Raw genomic sequence first — 23,648 nt, forward strand, 5'->3', positions numbered from 1 at the left:
ATCATGTCCCCTAGCTATTTCTAGTCTTTTAATAGGAAAAATGACCCCAGGAGACCTAAATAATATTTCAGTTCCACCATTTCTAGGCTTTCTCCCAAAATTTCACCAATGTTTGGGGTTCTAGAGCATGAAAAGAATGCAGGCACCTCAAATGCTTCTAATTCATGGGCCTAAAGTTCACTGGAAACAAGCTATACATGGATACTGTTTGCTAAAAGGAGTAGTTGGGCTGGGGGGGGGGGCGCAGGGGAGGGGGAAGGAGGTGGATCTGCTAGGAACTAAGATGTTCTGAGTCAAAAGACAGCCTCTGGGAGGGAGTTTCTGCACACAGGCTTCCCTCCCAGGATACTAGCAACCAAGGATGCGCTTCCTCCTGTTAAGTTCTACAAAGCAAACAAAACTTGTCATCCTCACTCCAACAATGCACATAGATAAGGGAGGCCAAAATTCCCTTAAGAACCAATGAAATAAATGGCAAATTATCTCAATTACACTAAATGATTCTACGACAATCTGCAAGAACATTTACATGTTCTTTTCTGAATAGCAGTTCTGCCAGATATCAAACACTTTCCAAATGCCAGCAACATGAAGGGTATCACACATACTGAATTAAACACAGGCTCTACATTCCAAACACAGAGACAACACAGGAAAGGCTCAAACTTCCTTTAGGCATATGCTAGGCATGGCTGGATCTTGGGTAACCCTTACAGTGCCGGAAAGGTCTCCCTGAAATTAAGCTGGGGAATAATTCTCTAAGAGTGAGAGTCTAATTGTAGGGTAGTGTGACTTTATTCAGATAGGCAGCCTTTTTCCTTCCTACTCAGAAATATTGTGTGTGTTCGGGAGGGTAGGGAATAGGGAGTATTTCAAGGTAATATTTCAAGAAAAGATGATGAGAAAGGGGAGAAAATGGCATAAAGCAAGAACATAGCAGTGAAAGAAGTTTTCCATACTAGTTTTATATAATGCCTGGCATGTAGGTGGACATTTGAGTTAAAAGTTATTCCACTCTTCCTACTTATTTGGGGCTGATTTTATAGAACAAAACAACGTAACTACATCAAAGCATCAGCAAAGATAAAATCTAGGGACTTTTCAAAACCCAGAGCATGTTTGGAGAGGGGGTGGGGAAGGGGAAGAGGCAACAGAAGTTAGAGGAGGATAAAATAGTTACAAAACTGGCTTTTGAACAAAAGTAAATAGGAGCATAAAACACTTATGAGTGTTTTCATTCATATTATTTCTTCCTAAATCAATGAAAACATCGCCTTATGATAGATTTACACCACAGTGAAACTCTTGACAACTTCAAAATCAACTTCATGTTTGGGTTCCATTCTTTCAGGTGATGAATAGTGGGAAATCAGTGAAGGAATGTCACTTGAAGTCAGTCATTTATCATGAACCAAAATGGCTAAGTGCCCCATAAACTGCAATGATCCATTTCCTATTAGCATCACACAACAGAAGGCAGCCTCATCTGCATTAACAAGTCTTATGACCTCCGCAGGCAGAGAGGCTAATGTTAGGAAATAGGTTATTTTTGTTCTGTTATAAATGTTCATTATTATACCATAAAATTTTTTTAAGGATTAAAAACTAGTGATTGATTTATTAAGGAATTTATTAAGGTTTTTCCCATCTTAGGCATTTTTATTATATTTTTACAAATTTAATCCTGGTAAAGTAGTTTCACTCTTTTTGGTCAAGCTCTACCTGGTTTTCTGTATGTAATACATGCTTCTTTCACCATAATGTCAAATAGCAGGACAGACTACAATTAAAAAAATTCCCTGCTCCCCACAAAATTTAGGTGACACTGACAATTTTTCAATGTCCCAAGTTTCAAAATATATATCCCTTTTAAATTTGGGCAAATACTAGGTTTCCTAATTCCAAGAAAAGGTATGAAAATAGCATGTCATGATTTGAAACTAAGTAAAACTGTTAAAGCAGTTAAGTTCAATACTTTCCCATAAAACAGTATAACAGTTTAAACGTGTTAGTGGGTCACATCCATATGACTAGTGACACTCTTGCCTACAAACATGGTCAGGAGTTACCTTCCTCAAACAAATGGTATCACTTCCAAACAGAAAGAAAAAAGAAAAACAAACCCAAATGGCAAGATGAGAAAAGCAACTAAGGAAAATGGGTACCATATAAAAAGATTAGGAAAATAGGACTATTTACTAAGATACTATACATCTATAATTTTTTAAAACCTCCTCCTTTGAAATGAATCACACACACAAAAAGGATTTTATCTGAAGGTACCATTTTGGCTTAATTTTTAACTGCAGAATATAGTTTAAAATGCCCTATGTATTTTTACTGTATCTTTGAAGATTCTTCAGCCTTCCCTCCACTCCTTCATTTTTTTTCCCTCCACTCCTTCATTTTTTTTCCCTCCACTCCTTCATTTTTTTCCCTCAAAAGAAACATTAACAAACTTGGAAAACAAAAAAGTATACGGCAAACTATTTTTAATCATTTACACTCAATTATGACCACCCCAAGAACAATTTCATAAAGTCACAAATTCCCAGGGGGACAAAGAGGAATTAGACATGGTCCATGTCCTCAAGGTGCTTATAGTCTATTGAGGGATATAGGATACATTCATAAATAAGAAAAAAATTTAAAAAAACCCTAAGTGCATTATTATAAAATAAGTATTGAATATATTAAATATATCATAGAACTTTTCAAATATCAGGACAAAAAAAATACTTGTTGACCCATTAAAGAGAATTTTAGGAAATAAGAGAGAAAAAGAGAGAGAACAAACTATGACCTGGGGTGACGGGAAGAATTCATGGAAGGGGACAACTTAAGATTGGTGTCTAAGAATGAGCAATTTAACGTACTGATAATTTCAACATTTTTTTTCCAAACAAAATAATCTCCTGGAACATACAGGTTCCCATGTAAGTGTTGTTCCAACTAGAATGTATCATTCTGAGTCTCCACATCAGCCACCTTTCATACTTGGACTTTTAACCTCTCCATTTCCTGAAATTCTCCCTTGCTGCCCATTCACCAAATGATGACCATCATTGTTATCCCTTCTCCTTTGAAATCACTAATAACCCTCAAGTCAGATAATCCCACCCACCAAGAACTAGAGGATCCTGCAGAGTCAGGGCTGAATGTTTATCACCTTATTTTTGCCAAGTAGACTTTAATCATCAGAAACTTTCCTGACTCTTTGAGAGAATGCCATACAAGGATAAACTAAAATAAAAGAAGTTATAAGGTGTCTCCAAAAAGGTACAAAGATATCTGTTGTAGTTCCTTCCAAGCTTTGCCCTGGAGATTTGGGGACAGGTATTTACATGTTATTCAGATTCCTAAGCATGACCATGCTCTTAACTCTTGGCCTCTCTCACCTTGTGTGGGAATTATTACAACTGCCCTCTACCATGTCTCCTATACCCTACAATACCCCCCACCCAGTGCATTCTCTATGCTTCTGTCAGGAAAATCTTTCGAGACCACAGCATGGTACACATAACACCCTTTGATAAAAAAATCTTCAGGGGATCTCCACTACTGATAGAGTGCAGTCCAGTTCTTTAGCGGGTACTGCCCTGCCTTTTATCCCCTCAAGGCACCCAGAGAAAATGCAAGAATATTTATGGAGCACATATAGATAACCAGAGACTTCTTGCAACAAGAAGTACAAGCATCCCTAATGGCTTGAGGGCAAAGCAGTATCACTGCCCACCTGTAATTCATTCCTAGCCCAGCACAAGAGCTGGGAAAATCTGGTTAGGTAATCTGCCCTCTTCAACCATATCTCTCATTTTTTCTCTAGAGCAAGGCTTCTCAAACTTTACTGTGCATACTAGCCACTTGGGATCTTGTAAAAATGAAAATTCTGATTCGCTAGGTCTGGGATGAGACTTGAAATTCAGCATTTCTAACAAGTTTCCAGGTGGGGCCGGCTCTCCTGGTCCGAGGACTGCACTCTAAGTAAGGAGACTATGGCAATGGTCCTCAACCGAGGCTGTACCTGAAAATCACCTGTGAAGCTTAAAAAAGCCAGCTGCCCAGGCTACGACTCAGACCAACCAGAATCTTTAGAATTGTTTTTAAAGCTCCGCAGGTGACTTTAATGTGCTGTCAAAGTTGTATTTTCTACTTCAGCCAAACAAACCATCCCCTCATTATTCCCCCTTCCCTGTACCTCTGCCCCTTCTCTGCTCAGGTAAGTCCTGCCCTCCTTGTAGGACCTGTTGCTAGTCCTCCCTCTAGGAAGATGTCTCCAACCCTGGATAATATCTGCCGGACCTTCTGAGACCCTCTATACTGCCTGTCCCGTCCTTATCCTCTGTCCTGCATCAGCAGTGGAGTGTGTGCTGATCCAAACAGGTGCTGTTTATTACCCATCTTCACACTCTCAGGACCTGGCAGGTACAAATGTTATATGTACCTTGCTATGACTTTGAGATGCACTTTTCGGGAAATTCAGCAAATAACAGCAAATAAGTTCTTTTGCGTCTGAAGAGAAAAACACAAAACAAAAAAGTCCTCATAGAGCACAAGTGCTTTCTCAGCCAGGAAAGGATATTTTCAGGACTTGACCGTGTCTGCCAGACAGGTACAGAGATCTCTCAGTTAAGTTCCTCTTCGTTAAGGATAGCAGAACTTCTAACCAGTCACTAAGATTAGCTCTCAGAAAAGGGCAAAAAGGAAGAAAGAAGCCAGAGCCCAGGGTCATGACCTTTAGGGTAAGATGTGGAGAGGCTCAAATAACAAGCCATTCCCCCCATGGAGAAGCAAGAATTCTCTGGGCATGATGGTCACGGGAGCCCATTCAAATTTGGGAATGAATGCACTGGGTTCTCCAATTTAACAGACTACTTCCCTAACCACTCCATTTTTGGATATAAAAGGCTCCTAGTGCCACAAATATATAGAAAAAGACAGGAATTGTCAATATAGGTATTTTCAAAACCTGAGTTCATGAAATGCTTAGTTAATGGAGTAGACTATCTCATATCAGTCTCTTGGCCAGAAAATATTTTCAATATGAAATCAGAAAATTAAAACAAAAACAGGCGGACTTCTAGTGGTGAGAGTGAGTCACAGAAGACAGACCAAGGGAAATCCATCACAATTCCAAACTGAGAAAAATTTAAATTGAGAGATTGAGGGTCACTGATAAAGATATTGATCTCTGAAGTAAAATAGGCCTGGATTCAAATCCTGACTCTGTCCACTCTGTGTCCTCAGGCACATTCCTTTGCCTTTCTAGGCCTCTGTTTTCTCTCTGTGAAATGGGGATCCTAAGGGCAACTCATGCATCTATTTTAAATGGTAAATGTGGCCATTTCTCCAACAATGTATACCACACAATAAGTGCTTAAAATGTTAAATTTGTTTTTAATCTGTTCAATTAGGCCTTTCCCACAAGAGCCATGTCACATAGTGGTAATATTACAAGTGACCTACACTTAGACCCTACCAAGCCACACACATTTTCCTGAACTTGCAGACATGTTTTTAATGCCTCAATGCTTCTGCACACTATGGCTTTGGCCTGGAATGACCCTCTCAACTTCCTCCCCTCCTCCTCTGCCAAAATAATAATAATTATTACTACTATTATTATTTATTACTACTATTATTATTTTGTTTTGGAGTCTCACTTCCATATAAGCTCCTCTCCTCTGGGTGTTTTCCCTGTCACCTCCACCATCAGAGGCTGTCTCCTGTGCTCCTAGAACATATCAGAGGGACCTGTATTGGAGTACACTTCACACTGAATTGTGAGCACCTGTGTTTCTTTCTCTTCTTTGTGAATTTCTAGAGCCATGCTGTCCAAAGTGGTCACCACTAGCCTCATGTGCCACTATTAACATTTAAATTAATTAAACATAAATTAAAATTAAAATTCAGTTCCTCAGTCTCATGAGCCACATTTCAAATGTTCAAGAGACACATGTGGCTATGAATACTGTCTTGGGCCATCATCACAGAATATTCTGTTGAACAGCACTGTTCAACCTCTTAGGCAGGGATCATGTCTTGTTTATTCCTAGTGTCTAGCACTTACTGTAGTGAGTTTGTAAAAGAATGACAATATCAACAAATACAGGCATGTCTATACATACTCTTTTGGCTGAATGAGAAAGGATTAATTATTCATTTATGTTTAAGCCTACAAGAGAAAATGTATATAAAATACCTAGCATAAGGCCACCACAAGGCAGGCAATGAATAAAGGGTGCTTAATCATATGAACGAGTTGGTTGAGAAGTCGAATTCCTTGCTTTCTGATATAATTCGTAAAGGCATCCTGCCAGAAGACCATTAAGATTTTATTTTAAGGGAAGTCTCTACAATGGTTGAATGGTCAGTCTTATTTGGTAGTTTGGTTGTATCTTACTTGCCTAATCTTGCCAAGTCTACTTGCTCCTTAATCTCAGCACCAGAGTATATCCCTCCTCACGAGAGTGTGAAAGTCAGCTCTGTGATGTCTCCAACAGACTCAGACCAGGCAAGCAGCATGGCCAACAGAAAACATTTCTCCCGAGGCCAGATCAGGCTGCAAGACAACTCCTGTGAATCCTGCTTTCTTCCCTGATTTCCTCAGCCTCTCTCTGTCCCTTGCCCACCCTGAACAAAGATTGCTGAGATAGCCAGTTACTAAACTGCCCCTGCTTCATGATACCACCCAGTCCAGTGTTGGTCATCTCTTCCCTTGTCCCTTCTAAAATCATTCAGCCAAGTCCAAACCCTACAAAAAGACCTGTATCTTGCTGGGTGTCCCACAGTCCCCCACTGTGCTCTCTCCTCTGCTGCGTCAAGTTAATAAATTTTAACTATGATTACGGTAGCTTTCCCGTGGTCTTTCCCCTGTGACCAAACTTCAGGACCTATCCTATAACAGCATTCATTCCATGCCATATAATTTTCCAAGCACAAAGTGACAGAATGTCTTTTGCTCATTGATTTTCTGGTCAAGAACCATGTTTCTGAATTCAGCCATAAAAAGAACTGAAGCACTGATACATGCTCCAACATGGATGAACCTTGAAAGCATTATGCTCGGGGAAAGAAGCCAGACACAAAAGGCAACTGTATGTATATGAAGTGTCCAGAATAGGCAAACTCAGAGAAAGAAAATATTAGTGGTTGCCAGAGGCCAGTGGGAGGCAGAAATGGGAGTGACTGCTAATGGGGATGGATTTTCTTTTTAGGGTGATGAAAATGTTCTGGAATTATATAGTAGTAATGGTTGCATAAGCTTGTGGATATACTAAAACCACTGAACTCTACACTTTGAAACAGTGAATTTTATGGTATGTGAATTATATCTCAATTTTAAAAAGAACTGTTTCTGCCTTTGACTGGGAGTACAGTTTTCTGTCCAAGTGACAGAACCATCAAGGAAAAACAGCATGTTAAAGCAAGCTCATCAAACTATTTTGGATGGAGTTACTAATTGATCCCAGTAGCACCTAACAAGGTTTCTCAAGTAAATCATTCTATCCTGTCTTTATTCATGCTCATGCCTAGTTTGTTTCCTTCTCATTTGTTGATTCCACCTATTTCTCTAAAGCCCATCAGTTCTGTCTTTGGAAATTTTACAATAAAACTGCCCCAGCAGGGCTTCCCTGGTGGTGCAGTGGTTTAGAATCTGCCTGCCAATGCAGGGGACACTGGTTCAAGCCCTGGTCCAGGAAGATCCTACATGCTGCGGAGCAACTAAGCGACCCGTGTGCCACAACTACTGAGCCGGCATTCTAGAGCCCTCGTGCCACAACTACTGAAGGCCGCGCACCTAGAGCCCCTGCTGTGCAACAAGAGAAGCCACCGCAGTGAGAAGCCCCGCACCGCAACGAAGAGTAGCCCCTGCTCACCGCAACTAGAGAAAGCCCGCGCACAGCAACGAAGACACAACGCAGCCAAATAAAGTTAAAAAAAAAAAAAAACTACCACAGCAGTTAAAACTCTTCAAATGTTGTTCTATAATTAAAACCAATGCACAGATATCGCTTTTCTGGCCCTCTTGTCTCCAACCTTACCCAAAGTACACATCCCAAGATGGTGTTGGGCACAGAAGAGTTAAACAGGGATGCCCCAGAGCTGCTGGTATTGGAGCAGGTCTAAGGATGCCAGACAGGACATATTCAGGTTCTATGCAATGCAAGATCTACTTTCAACTGGAATTACAAATAGGAAGTGGCACTTCCCTCAGAAATAGCTTAAAACACCCCATCTACTGCCATGCCACACAAACAACATTCATCTCACAGAGAAAAAAGGCATCTAATCAAGAGACCACTGAAAACAAAGAGGTGCAGAATGGCGGCACCATAAACTGATGATGTGGAAAACCAGCACTAGGCAAAGCATATTCACAGGAAGGACAGCCTTGTACAAAAATCTAGTGGAAATGGTACTTGAGCCTGCTCTGGAGCAAGTATCAATATATTAGTAAAACACAAGGACTTTTCTACTTTTCTGTGGTTTGTAATTAAGGTTCTCAAGGGGCAGGCATCCCCATATGAAAGTCGGCGATGTAGGACACAGAGTTCAACCCAGATCACGGCAGAGAATGGTCCCTGGCTACGCGGTAAGAGCTATCACCAGCTTCCCAGAGAGGAAGAAACTGAAAACCCATTAAAACATTTACAGTTCATACTATAGAATATTCAGAGTCAACTATGTAGAGCAGTGATTCTTACTTCACAAGTGTGGCTTCTGTTATTCTTCATAAATCTTTCAGCCTTTTGGTGTCATTACATAGAGATAGATACCTGTACACATGGGTGTGCTGGTGGTTTCAGGGCCCCTAGAAATTCCACAATCCACCCCTCAAGCCCCAAAGTAGTCTCTACTTAATTTATCCTCTTTCTTTAAGGTTTGAGTCCCCAGTGAAGTGCTTGAATTTAGCCCTACAAGGAAAGCCCAGGCAACCAGTTACCTACTTAAGTCCAAGATTGGCTGATTGCCAATTTCAGCATGTTGTTTAATACAAAGCCATCCTGTTCACAATATCTTCAGGAAACATGGGTCCCTCTCTTCTTCCCTCCTTTAGCAGTATAAAAGAATAAAAATATGGGCTTTCTCTGACCCTGTACTCATTCACCCAACACACACTGAGTACCAGGTACTACACCAGGTGTCGGGAACACGAAAGAGAAAAAGCACTTACTCCATAATGGTGAAACACGCATGTGCCCAACAGGAAATGCCCCAGGTGTCCCTAACTCGGGGTGACAGTGAGTCAGAGAAGGCTTCACCGCAGAGGTAACACTGGAACTGACTTGAGCCAGGCTTTCCTCAGGCAAACGCATCTGAGAGAGCAGGGGCAGGGAGTGCATTCCAGGCCAGCCAAGGGGACAGTGTGTGCAAAGTCACTGAGATGTGAGAATGCTTTGGGTTTCAGAAGCAAAGGAGCAAGTCTCAGTGCAGCTTGGGCACAGCCTGGGCAGGTGGGAGAGGAGATGAAACAGCCCGATTACGATCTGTGATCACCTGGCTGAAGAATATAGCAGAATATTGGCCTTGGAATCATTTTTAATGACATCAGTGGAATGATACAGAAAACTCCTTTAGAGAATGAATTGCTTGCCTGGAAAAACATCCTACAGTAGGACAAATATTGCTCATTGTAAAGCACTTTGAAAAAGGGAAATCTCTATCTAAACGACAGCTAATAATGTTACTTGTACAGGTCTGCTAAATGTTACACACCTTGAACCTACAATAAAGTTTCACCATAAACTTGAGATGTTCTACTTTAAATGAGCTGAGTTTTGGGGTTTTTTTTGGGAAAGTAACATCCAAATCATGATTTAGAAAGAGAAATGGAACCATCTGCCCGGTAGTTAGGAATTAGATAAGCATTTATATAAAACGTAATTTTGGGGACCTCCCTTGTGACACAGTGGTTAAGAATCCACCTGCCAATGCAGGCGACACGGGTTCGATCCCTGGTCGGGGAAGATCTCACATGCCGCAGAGCAACTAAGCCTGTGCACCACAACTACTGAGCCTGGGCTCTAGAGCCCACAAGCCACAACTACTGAGCCCGCGCACCACAACTACTGAAGCCTGCGCGCCTAGAGCCCGTGCTTTGCAACAAGAGAAGCCCGCAATGAGAAGCCTGTGCACCGCAACGAAGAGTAGCCCCCCGCTCGCCACAACTAGAGAAAGCCCGCGCACAGCAACGAAGACCCAACGCAGCCAAAATTAAATAAATGAATATGTTTTTTTAATGTAATTTTTTAAAAAAGTAACATTTTTTACATTCGAGTATTGTGATATCAAGATAAAACAAACTTAGTGGTTTAAATACCAAAAGATGAATCATCCATTTCATACAAAATACAAGCAACTTATCTGAAAAATAAAGGCTAAAAAACCTTATCCTTGGAATATGGTAAGACCATTAGAATTCACTGTAGCCTCCTCACTCTCTTTTTTGGCTACATCTGGAAGGTAATTAAAATGATCCATTTGGGAGTTGAATGAAGAAGTAGAACAGGAAACCAGGTGCTCATTCTATTATATTTTCCAACACTCCAAGGCCAAAGCCCACTTTACCTTTTCCATTTCCCAGAAGCCAGGTAGCAGCACAGCATTTGTCAGCAACCATGAAGACAGAGCAGTAAGTCACTACTAAGCTCCTATAACACATCCAGCTCAGTCAATATAGCTAGTGAGTTGTTGGTTATGAATAAAGTAGCTCTGATGGAGCCCTTTTTTGCATTTTCTGCAAACACTATGCATTGTCAGCAGGAAAACCTCCTTGCCTTCATAATTCTGGAGGCAATTAGCAGCAACCAAGAATGCAGCCTGTTGCTATGGTAATGGCATACCACCATCACTTATCACCCATGGACAAATATATACGATTCTGATTTAACTGCTTAGATAAAGCAGAAAATAACCCAGGTTATCACAGTGACTGTACTTTTCTCGTCCAGATAAACACAGACTGTTCCCCTTCCTACGCAAAATCAAGGGCAAGACTGAGTGCAAAGTAAACTTGAATCAACCGGCACAAGATAATTATTTAAGTCAGTGTCAGCAAAATGGTAGTTTACATTCTATCCAAATAGGTACATATGTTAAGGACAAGACTAAAAAGCATATTTTACTGAAGCTCCCCTCTGGTGAATCTTCACCATTGTACCTCAGGGAACCAAAAAGAAAGAGAGATGGCTGTTAGCAGTTTCCTTTCAGTAAATCAGAGTCCCCTCAATGGGCTGGGTAGCTCAATCTCTAACTGATGGGTATGATGTGCAGTCTTCATCTTCTCGTCCTCAGCCCTAGGAGGGTGAACAAGAAAGAGAAAGAAAGCATGGTGGCCTTAAAAAATTCACGCCAGTTGTTTCAATTCCTCACTCAAGAAGAAGTCACCATAGGCTAAGTCTACACAGAACAGTTATGGTGACCCACACGCTCAGTGATAAAAGGAGTAATTTCTAAAACCAAAGCAAGCCCCTTAAATCAGGGGCTACCCCATACTCCCTGCCAGGCATGGACTTGGGAATGGAAGGAAGAAGTCTGGGAAGAAAGGTTCCCACATCCATTGTCCCCAGAAAGAAGGAAGAATAACAAGAGAGGTGGGAGTGAGTGTCTTCTATTTGAAAAATATGTCTCTCTTCTGGTGTATCTCAGACTTGCTGTTCTGCTACCACATGGCCCCTCAACATCCTCATTACACCAGTCTTGAGACACACACTGTGTATGGCTATGTAAATGTGTTTTAATTAAAGGGTCTGGTTGCCATGACTATCAGTGCTGTTAACGTAACTTTCCTCATTTCAAAATGGGGACAGTAACGTCTGCCTCGCATGGGTTGCTATGCAGAATAACTTATATCACTTTATAAACTGTAAAGGATTGCCTCATATGTTATTTCTGAGTATAATAATGGCTTAATTTCATCATTACCTTATTGGCATTATACTTTATCAACCTCCCAAAGTATATACTACAAAGTTAAATAAAAAATTTCTGTATCCCCCTGCTATTTTTCACTATTAAAAAGAACTACATGGGATTTATTCTTGTCCATTTACATAAGTACTATAATATTTAGTGGCCAAAAAAGCAGCCTCTTAATTACTATCCAAAGTTCTATTTTACAATGTAATTTCCTCTGCTAAAGTCAAGACAGGTAGAATGTCATCCAGAGAGTACCAGAAAAGTAGAGGAGAGCTGTTTTTCTTAAATATAACTCCCCACGTTTCTTTGGAGTTTCAGAAGTACAGGTTATATAAAAGATATTTTTACCTCAGCTCTCAAAAATCTACTAGGTGTATGCTCAGAGACAAACTATGAAAACAATAATATTTAATTAATATGAAATGAAGCATTTTTATTTGCTGTGGAAAAGTAAGAAACAACCCCGTTGGCATTTTTCAAAGCTGAGCTCACCACCATTCATTAATACGCAATACTGACTGGTCAGCTCAGAGGCGTGGTACTTGGTCCCAAAGCAGCTATCTGCCTGCAACCCTGCAGCGGCACAAACGCTTTCACTGGAGAAATGTGGGACTGTAGAACTTTGCTCCACAGACAGGCACACACCCATTCCCCCCAAGTGGAAAAAAAAGACTTTTTCTGGATAGACTTTTTGTTTATCTGGGTAAAAAAAAATCCTCATGGACTATTTTCAGCTAACACAACCCAAAATGTCTTATGCACAACAAACAAAAAACAAAGCAACAACAACAAAAGCAATAATATTACACTAACATAATAAGTTAAAATAATTTTTTATTTATTATATGCAGATACATTTAAATTGATTTTGATATTCTTTTTCTCTTACCACAAGGCTGTTAAAACCTATTATAGACTCTTCCTCCACTTCATTAGATTTTTTTTTTAACATCTTTATTGGAGTATAATTGCTTTACAATGGTGTGCTAGTTTTTTCTTTATAACAAAGTGAATCAGCTATACATATACATATATCCCTACACTTCATTAGATTAACACCTCTACCAAATGAAAAGATGGTAACTTTAACTCTCATGCTTGGTATAGAAATATATTCAATGGCAGTGTTTCTCTAGTTAAAGGTGGGAGTGAGTCCAAAGGTACCTGGCTGTTACAGGGAACAAACATATGGGGTCTTGTTTTATTTAAATTTTTATTGGAGTATAGTTGCTTAAAAATGTTGTGTTCATTTCTACTGTACAGCAAAGTGAATCAGTTATACATATACATATACCCACTCTTTTTTAGATTTTTCCATTTAGGTCACCACAGATCATTGAGTAGCGTTCCCTGTGCTAAACAGTAGGTTCTCATTAGTTATCTATTTTATACATAATAGTCTATATATTAAATTAAAATTTATTTTTAGTAACATGTAAGAAAAATAGATAATTTCAATTAAGCACAGATGACAGGGTTGAATCTGAATGTATGATAATAAACAATTACAAATATTAGGGTCATGTATTAGGGAATATGTATTTCAAATAGCAATGAACACTGTAGTCCATTTTAACAAAAGACTTCCTCGCCTCCCCTAGGAGTTACTTTTACTGAGTACCAGTAGTGTGGTGGAGTGTACAGCTCTTTAGAACAATGTGTACAAGTTCTTCTTCTAAGTTCTGGTGTGGGAAAAAATAGCATGTGTGACGAATTACACACTCTATTTCTTAAACAAACAAATAAAAAACTCATACCCCAAAATAGTTTCACAGAATTAATCTTTAGAGGGTAAGCTCATTTGGAAAGCCATGGCACCAACTGGACTTAACACAGCCTAGATGAAATACTTCATCCTACACAGTGGAGAGACTACAGAACTACATGATTAGAATTAGATTTATAAAATGCCACTTAAAAATTGGAATTGAGAATCTCTGGCCTAGTGTTATCATCCACCCTAGGTTCAATCAGCTTCGTAGGGTTAATTTGCTCCAGCCATGACTATAACCCTCGGAACTGCCTCTTGCTAAACCATTTCATCTCTTCTTTTCAAGGTCAAATCTCTAAAAAAATTTATACAAAAAACAGCTGAAGTGCTGAAGAGAATGGCAAATGGGCTATCTGGTATCCAAGGACAGTGATAATCCTCAAGTCCATGGCTCAAAAAATGTTAAGCAAGGTTTGCCAAAACCTCTATATTTAGACACTCACTTAAGAACCTAAGAAATCTGGGTTCTGGGTTACACACTCCAACCAACTGACAATCACTCCATTCATCTGAAGTGACCTTGGGGCAAGTTACTCAACCTTTTTTAGAGCCTGTTTCCTCATCTGAAAAATGAGGTTAATAGAACTACCACACAGGATTGTTGTAAAGATGAAAGGAGATAGCCTATGTAAAGAGCTTAGTACTATATTTAGTACATGATAGGTAGTCAGTAAATATTTCTGCTACTGTTCCGTCTTCACTTCTGCAGCCTCAGAATTGACCAGGTATTTATTACTCGTCTTTTGCTTAAACTCTCGCGACTTAGTTCTTCAAAGTCCCACTGTGTTTCATTTTACCCCTAAAATCAATCTTAAACATGAAAATCATTTCCAAAGGTACCATTTCAATTACATCACAGACTCGCCCTTCCTGCTCAAATCTTTTCAGCCTACAGAATGAAGAATAAGCTCAATTTTCAGCCTGGTCTCACCTCAAAACACAAGCACCTTTTCTTACCCCTGAGCATTCATTCTAGTCAAACAGATCTAATCAATTCCATCGACAGTTGGATCCAAGTCCATGTGTGGGCACATCAGGACAGACCACCCTCTAAACCAGTGCTACTCAAAGTGTGGTCCAGCAATTTGACTAAGTAATTTTAGTCTGTTGGATCTAACATTTTTTAAATGGAGGTTATATTTTGTATGTCTTTTTAAATTTCTTTCTTTTCTAGTTATTTATGCTTGTCATATTTTACAAAATTCTTAGTCTACCTGAACTGAAAAGAAATAAGCTGGTGCTTTACCACACACAGTTTGAGAAGCACTGCTTTAATGTACTATCCTGCTCAATTAAATGGTATCTTCCTAGGACCCTAAAGCAAAGCTAGTCTCCTTTACCCAATATTGTGGGTTCCAGGTAATCTGACCACTGAAGGCAACAGTAAGCTCTAAAGAACCCACTATACCTCAAGAGCAAACATAGTCGTCTACTATATACCTGTGTTAGTTGTTTTGCCCACTGGAACCTTGCTACAAGACAACTTACTATGGCATGGAATTTACTATAGGGTTAATCCATTTTGGCCCCTTCTAGCCAGTCTCTAAGTTTTTTTCACTCCTTCAATGAGATGTTTCAGTTAGAAAAATATTTAAATAACTCCTCCCACTGCATGAACCCTGAGGACAACACTATGAGGAAGGTCTAGTTGGTTTGTTCTTTTATCAGTAGTGTAGCTTCATCAACATCATCCTCTTACCTGTAAGAGGACTTTTACCAGTGCATTTTACATGAATATAAACCCCAACCCCCATATGCAGAGCCAGGTACAGAAAGCTTCTATTGGAGATTTTTTTTTTTTTTTTTTTTTTTTTGCGGTACGCGGGCCTCTCACTGCTGTGGCCTCTCCCGTTGCGGAACACAGGCTCCGGACGCGCAGGCTCAGCAGCCATGGCTCACGGGCCCAGCCGCTCCACGGCACGTGGGATCCTCCCGGACCGGGGCACGAACCCATGTCCCCTGCATCGGCAGGCGGACTCTCAACCACTGCACCACCAGGGAAGCCCTCTATTGGAGATTTTTGATGATCAGGTGCACAAAAATGGCCACCTATTTAAGCGGATGTCTGGCTAAGTGCCTTCTATCTTGAGTCAGAAATTTAATTTAACAAACATTTTTTTAACATCTTTATTGGAGTATAATTGCTTTACAATGGTGTGTTAGTTTCTGCTGTATAAAAAAGTAAATCAGCTATACATATAAATATATCCCCACATCTCCTCCCTCTTGCATCTCCCTCCAACCCTCCCTATCCCACCCCTCCAGCTGGACACAAAGCACTGAGCTGATCTCCCTGTGCTATGCAGCTGCTTCTCACTAGCTATGTATTTTACATTTGGTAGTGTATATATGTCCATGCCACTCTCTCACTTCATCCCAGCTTACCCTTCCCCCTCCCTGTGTCCATTCCTGTCCTGCTCCTAGGTTCTTCAGAACCTTTTTATTTATTTATTTATTTATTTTTAGATTCCATATATATGTGTTAGCGTATGGTATTTGTTTTTCTCTTTCTGACTCACTTCACTCTGTATGACAGTCTCTGGGTCCATCCACCTCACTACAAATAACTCAACTTGATTTCTTTTTATGGGTGAGTAATATTCCATTGTATATATGTGCCATATCTTCTTTATCCATTCATCTGTTGATGGACACTTAGGTTGCTTCCATGTCCTGGCTATTGTAAATAGAGCTGCAATGAACATTGTGGTACATGACTCTTTTTGAATTATGGTCTTCTCAGGGTATATGCCCAGTAGTGGGATTGCTGGGTAATACGGTAGTTCTATTTTTAGTTTTTTAAGGAACCTCCATACTGTTCTCCATAGTGGCTGTATCAATTTACATTCCCACCAACAGTGCAAGAGGGTTCCCTTTTCTCCACACCCTCTCCAGCATTTGTTGTTTGTAGTTTTTTTAATGATGGCCATTCTGACTGGTGTGAGGTGATACCTCATTGTAGTTTTGATTTGCATTTCTCTAATGATTAGTGATGTTGAGCTTCCTTTCGTGTGTTTGTTGGCAGTCTGTATACCTTCTTTGGAGAAATGTCTGTTTAGGTCTTCTGCCCATTTTTGGATTGGGTTGTTTGTTTTTTTGATATTACAAGCTGCTTGTAAATTTTGGAGATTAGTCCTTTGTCAGTTGCTTCATTTGCAAATATTGTCTCCCATTCTGAGGGTTGTCTTTTCATCCTGTTTATGGTTTCCTTTGCTATGCAAAAGCTTTTAAGTTTCACTAGGTCCCATTTGTTTATTTTTTATTTGTTTATTTTATTTTATTTTTTGCGGTACGCGGGCCTCTCACTGTTGTGGCCTCTCCCGTTGCAGAGCACAGGCTCAGTGGCCATGGCACACGGGCCTAGCCGCTCCACGGCATGTGGGATCTTTCTGGACCGGGGCACAAACCCGTGTCCCCTGCATCGGCAGGCAGACTCTCAACCACCGTGCCACCAGGGAAGCCCCCATTTGTTTATTTTTGTTTTTATTTCCATTCCTCTAGGAGGTGGGTCAAAAAGGATCTTGCTGTGATTTATGTCATAGACTGTTCTGCCTATGTTTGCCTCTAAGAGTTTTACACTGTCTGGCTTTACATTTAGGTCTTTAATCCATTTTGAGTTTACTTTTGTGTATGGTGTTAGGGAGTGTTCTAATTTCATTCTTTTTCATGTAGCTGTCCACTTTTCCCAGCACCACTTATTGAAGAGGCTGTCTTTTCTCCATTGTATATTCTTGCCTCCTTTATCAAAGATAAGGTGACTATATGTGCGTGGGTTTATCTCTGGGCTTTCTATCCTGTTCCATTGATCTATATTTCTGTTTTTGTGCCAGTACCATACTGTCTTGATTACTGTAGCTTGTAGTATAGTCTGAAGTCCGGGAGCCTGATTCCTCCAGCTGCATTTTTCTTTCTCAAGATTGCTTTGGCTATTCAGGGTCTTTTGTGTTTCCATACAAATTGTGAAAATTTTTGTTCTAGTTCTGTGAAAAATGCCATTGGTAGTTTGATAAGGATTGCATTGAATCTGTAGATTGCTTGAGGTAGTATAGTCGTTTTCACAATGTTGATTCTTCCAATCCAAGAACATGGTATATCTCTCCATCTGTTTGTATCATCTTTAATTTCTTTCATCAGTGTCTTATAGTTTTCTGCATACAGGTCTTTTGTCTCCTTAGGTAGGTTTATTCCTAGGTATTTTATTCTTTTTGTTACAATGGAAAATGGGAGTGTTTCCTTAATTTCTCTTTCAGATTTTTCATCATTAGTGTAAAAGAATGCAAGAGATTTTTGTGCATTAATTTTGTATCCTGCAACTTTACCAAATTCATTGATTAGCTCTAGTAGTTTTCTGGTAGCATCTTTAGGATTCTCTATGTATAGTATCATGTTATCTGCAAACAGTGTATTCCTTTTATTTCTTTTTCTTCTCTGATTGCTGTAGCTAGGACTTCCAAAACTATGTTGAATAATAGTGGTGAGAGTGGGCAACCTTGTCTTGTTCCTGATCTTAGTGGAAATGGTTTCAGTTTTTCACCATTGAAAACAATGCTGGCTGTGGGTTTGTCATATATGGCCTTTATTATGTTGAGGTAACTTCCCTCTATGCCTACTTTCTGGAGGGTTTTTATCATAAATGGGTGTTGAACATTGTCAAAAGCTTTTTCTGCATCTATTGAGATGATCATATGGTTTTTAAACTTCAGTCTCTTAATATGGTTTATCACATTGATTGATTTGTGTATATTGAAGAATCCTTGCATCCCTGGGATAAACCCCACTTGATCATGCTGTATGATCCTTTAAATGTGCTGTTGGATTCTGTTTGCTAGTAGCTTGTTGAGGATTTTTGCATCTATGTTCATCAGTGATATTGGCCTGTAGTTTTCTTTTTTGTGGATCTTTGTCTGGTTTTGGTATCAGGGTGGTGGTGGCCTCATAGAATGAACTGGGGAGTGTTCCTCCCTCTGCTATATTTTGGAAGAGTTTGAGAAGGATAGGTGTTAGTTCTCCTCTAAATGTTTGATAGAATTCGCCTGTGAAGGCATCTGGTCCTGGGCTTTTGTTTGTTGGAAGATTTTTAATGACGGTTTCAATTTCAGTGCTTGTGATTGGTCTGTTTATATTTTCTATTTCTTCCTGGTTCAGTCTCGGAAGGTTGTGCTTTTCTAAGAATTTGTCCATTTCTTCCAGGTTGCCCATTTTATTGGCATAGAGTTGCTTGTAGTAATCTCTCATGATCCTTTGTATTTCTGCAGTGTCAGTTGTTACTTCCCCTTTTTCATTTCTAATTCTATTGATTTGAGTCTTCTCCCTTTTTTTCTTGATGAGTCTGGCTATTGGTTTATCAATTTTGTTTATCTTGTCAAAGAACCAATATTTAGTGTTATTGATCTTTGCTATCATTTCCTTCATTTCTTTTTCATTTATTTCTGATCTGATCTCTATGATTTCTTTCCTTCTGCTAACTTTGGGATTTTTTTTGTTCTTCTTTCTCTAACTGCTTTAGGTGTAAGGTTAGGTTTTTTATTTGAGATGTTTCTTGTTTCTTGAGGTAGTACTGTATTGCTATAAACTTCCCTCTTAGAACTGCTTATGCTGCATCTCATAGGTTTTGGGTCATGTTTTCATTGTCATTTGTTTCTAGGTATTTTCTGATTTCCTCTTTGATTATTTCAGTGATCTCTTGGTTATTTAATAGTGTACTGTTTAGCCTCCATGTGTTTGCATTTTTTACAGATTCTTTTTCCTGTAATTGATATCTAGTTTCATAGTGTTAACAAAGATATTTAAACACCCAGTATGTCCAAAGAATTATACGAGGAGCTGAGGGTATACCAAGATTAACAATTCACAGTGTGCAGACTCATAGAGCTTACAACCTAGTTGGGGAATAATGTAAGTACACAAATAACTGTCATACAAAGTGACATCTAGTTGGTGTTGTGAGAGATTTATAAACCTCTGTTTATATAGAAGTTCAAAGAAGATCATCTCACATCTAGCTCGGAGGGTCTGGATAGGTTTTATGGAATAGGGTGCATTTGAAAGAAACCTAAGAGGATGAATAAGGCATCAACAGCTAATAGGATGAGGTGGAGAATGAAGAAATGAGCATGAGATTAGTTTTACACACACACACACTCGTTAGGTTATTGCCCATAAACATCCTCCTCAAAGTCTGTGGGAACTGTATCAAAAACTATTATATCATTTGTAAAAGCTGTAAACTGTTAAGGAAATCCATTCTCTCATTACTGGATTATATTGTATTTTACAATTGTTAACTCAAAAAGTGAATATAATAAATCAAATTTCCAATGTTAGGAAAAAGAGAGTTGCTCAAAGAAATGTTCAGTTTACATTTATAATATTAACAAGGTTCTTTAGTTATAAAATATTAACATCAGCATCTTTAAGTGCAGAAGCCCAGAGCAACATTCTAGCATGAAAGGTGACAAGCCAGAAGACAACTTGTATCACTTAGGAATTCTCAGACACTTGAGGAGGGGGATGGACTGAGGAACAGACCTAGTTGTGTATGAAAGGAAGGAGACTCTTCCTGCAAGCTGGAGAGCATGTGACATTCAGATCACAATAAAATAAACACAGGTGATATCTACCTGACACTTCATCTCAGCAGACTCCCAGGTTCTCCTTATATGTTAGCTCCTGGCTGGCTGTAAATCATGAGTGTCCAGTCTACCAAGACCAGGAAACTGAATTTCTTACGGATCAAAAATATATATTCCAACAGTTGTTTCTTTACTCTCCACTTCCCTGGAGCCTAGAAATGATATTTTTTCCCATTAAAGTCTTCTTAATGGAAAATATCCTTTTTGCTACATTTCATAAATATTCCTTACTTTCCTTGTTTTAACCTATCAAGTATCTGTCAATGTAGTTGGAAGAACATGGGCTTTTGAGAATCAGATAGATGCAGGTTTTCCCCGATGCAGGTTTTCTAGATGGAAAGATGCCTTCGAGTATAATTGTTATAATTATGAATAACATTTATTGAGTGCTTGCTGGGCACTTCACATGGATTCTCTCATTTAATCTTCACAACATCTTTGGACATAAAAACACTTATTAACCCATTTTACATAAGAGGAAACTGAGGCAGAGAAAAACACACTAAATTGCTATCATTTATATGAATGCTAACATTTATATGAATTTTATATGAACTTTTCTCCTTTTCTCTCAGCACTAAGGGCAATGATAACCATGTTGACTTGGAGAAGAATAAAAAAGACAGGTTCCTAAGATGCCATTTTGGTGCCCAAAGCAACCACACAAAACAAGGCCTGAGATCTACAAATTCAGTGCAGTCCCTATCAAAATTCCAACTAACTTTTTAGCAGAAATTGACACGCTTATCCTAAAATTCACACAGAAATTCAAGGGACCAAAAATTGCCAAAACAATCTTCCAAAAGAACAAAGTTGAAGGACTCACGCTTCCAATTTCAGAACTACAGTAATCCAAAAACTACAGTAATCAAGACTGTGTGCTACTGGCATAAAAATAGACATACAGATCAATGGAGTACAACTGAGGGTTAAGGAAAAAACTTTATGGTCAATTGATTTTTGATAAGGGTGCCTAGTTAATTCAATCAGGAGAGAAGAATCTTTTCAACAAATGGTGCTAAAACAACTAGATATCCACATACAAAGAATGAAGTTGGACCCCAACCTTATACTACACACAAAAATTAACTCAAAATGGATCACAGACCTAAATGTAAGAGCTGAAACTATAAAACTCTTAGAGGAAAACACTGGTGTAAATCTCTGACACTTGGTTTACGCAGTGGTTTCTTAGTCATGACACCAAAAGCACAAGTGACAAAATAAAAAACAGATAAACTAGACATTATCAAAATTAGAAATTTTTATGCTTCAAAGGACACCACCAAGAAAATGAATGCTACAGCATGGGTGAAGCTTGAAAACAAAATGAAAATATGAAGTGTCTAGAATAGGCCAATCTGTAGTGATAGGAAGTAGATTAGTGACAGCCTAGGGCTGGGGGATTTGGGAGGAAATGCGGGTAACTGCTAATGAGTAAGTGTTTCTTTTTTGGGGGTGATAAGTTTTCTAAAATTGATTGTGGTGATGGTTGCACAACTCTGTGGATATACTAAAAACCATTGGATTATACATGTGAATGAGTGAATTTTATGACATGTGAATTATATCTCAATAGAGCTGTTTAAAAATAACAGGTCCTGGGGCTTCCCTGGTGGCGCAGCGGTTGAGAGTCCGCCTGCTGATGCAGGGGACACAGGTTTGTGCCCCGGTCCGGGAAGACCCCACATGCCGCGGAGCGGCTAGGCCTGTGAGCCATGGCCGCTGAGCCTGTGCTCCGCAACGGGAGAGGCCACAACAGTGAGAGGCCCGTGTACCGCAAAAAAAAGAAACAGGTCCTTGAATCAACTAGAGGGTGAAAGGCTGATGGGCACCACACACAAAGGGAAAGGAAATGGAGGGCTCCCTGCCCCTCATATTGGGTTTTCCTGGCCACTCAGGGACTGAAGAAGGTAGAGAAAGAGAAGTAGCTGCCAAGGAGGGAGCTAATTTTACAATTTGGACAATCTTTAAAAATTACACTTTAAAGTGTTAGTGACAAGGTCCCAGTTGTCATGCCCTGGTTATAGCACGGAGGGAAGTGCAGTGAAAGTTGCAGACAGCATGCGTTGTTTCTCAGGAACCAACTTGACTTTGGGCTTCCTGAGACCCTACCATCTAACTCATCCATTGAGCACCGTGTCCTAAAGACAGTGAATTCAGCCTGCAGGTGGCTGTTCATTTCAGAACAAAACCCTCAGCCTCTCTCCCTCCAGGGACCTGAGTATCTGCTTATGTAAAGGGTGAGGTATATTTCGTGGATGCTGAGAACTCCTGGAGCCTGCTCCAGAATGCCCAGTCTCTGTCTCACTTGGCCAAGTGGTAATCCATTAATGCTAATTTTAAAAAAATTTTAACTGAGTTTTTGGTTTAAAAGAAGGCTTCTCAGCACGTATTCAGTAAAGCACAGCTACAAACCAGTGATGAGATATCCCAATACAGACAGAAATCTGAGGCTGCCCAAACTAAGATGGGTACCGTACCCCTCCATTTGTAAAATTTAAGTAGAGTAAAAGCACTGTGAGGTTGCTTCTGCCTTTCTGCAAAAGAAGACAATATCTAGCGTTTTTTTTTCATAGAATTCCCGCTTTTCTTCACTTCTTCAAATCAATATATCTGACTTTAAAAGTATGTTCAGAGCTTCCCTGGTGGTGCAGTGGTTAAGAATCCGCCTGCCAATGCAGGGGACACGGGTTCGAGCCCTAATCCGGAAAGATACCACATGCTGCAGAGCAACTAAGCCCGTTCGCCATGACTACTGAGCCCATGTGCCACAACGACTGAAGCCCGTGCACCTAGAGTCCGTGCTCCACAACAAGAGAAGCCACCTAAATGAGAGGCCTGCACACTGCAACAAAGAGTAGCCCCCGCTGGCTGCAACTAAAAAGAAAGCCCGCGTGCAGCAACGAAGACCCAACGCAGACAAAAATAAATAAATAAATTTATTTTAAAAGAAAGTATGCTCAGCAAAACGTCAGAAGCCATAACACAGAACAACTTAAAAGGTAATAGTAATAAATGATAGGTTCCCCATATACATAATCTTCTAAAATAAACTGAAAGGGAATTATATATGTAAAAGCCAATTTGTTTTTCCCTGAAGTTATTTATGTTTACTTAAGTTCAAGAGCAGTAGAGCCTTTCTAGGAATTATCCTAAGTAAATAATTTTAAAAAGGAAAAGCTATATGCATAAATTTATGCATTATATAATTATTTTTAACAATATAAATTTTGAAACAGCTGAAATGTTCTAACATAAGGATATGGTAATTAGTGTATGACACATGTACTCTATGGAGTATTTTGTAATTGTCAGCAATT

The 23,648-nt window shown here is 39.5% G+C and overlaps 1 protein-coding gene across 9 annotated transcripts in view; it reads right to left on the bottom strand.

The window, feature by feature from the left end:
* The window catches only part of GREB1L (GREB1 like retinoic acid receptor coactivator), a 260,561-nt gene that overhangs the window by 195,046 nt on the left and 41,867 nt on the right, over positions 1-23,648 (bottom strand). Inside the window, exon 1 of one of the 9 annotated variants that reach the window (XM_079942263.1) lies at positions 10,573-10,585. The exons of the other annotated variants lie outside the window; for them this stretch is intronic. The gene's annotated coding sequence lies outside the window, so the exon portion shown is untranslated. Of the gene's footprint in view, positions 1-10,572; positions 10,586-23,648 lie in introns of those variants that run through there. 9 annotated transcript variants of the gene reach the window in all.

This window comes from Stenella coeruleoalba, assembly GCF_951394435.1.
Source record: "Stenella coeruleoalba genome assembly, chromosome: 14".
NCBI classification, from domain to species: Eukaryota; Metazoa; Chordata; class Mammalia; order Artiodactyla; family Delphinidae; genus Stenella; species Stenella coeruleoalba.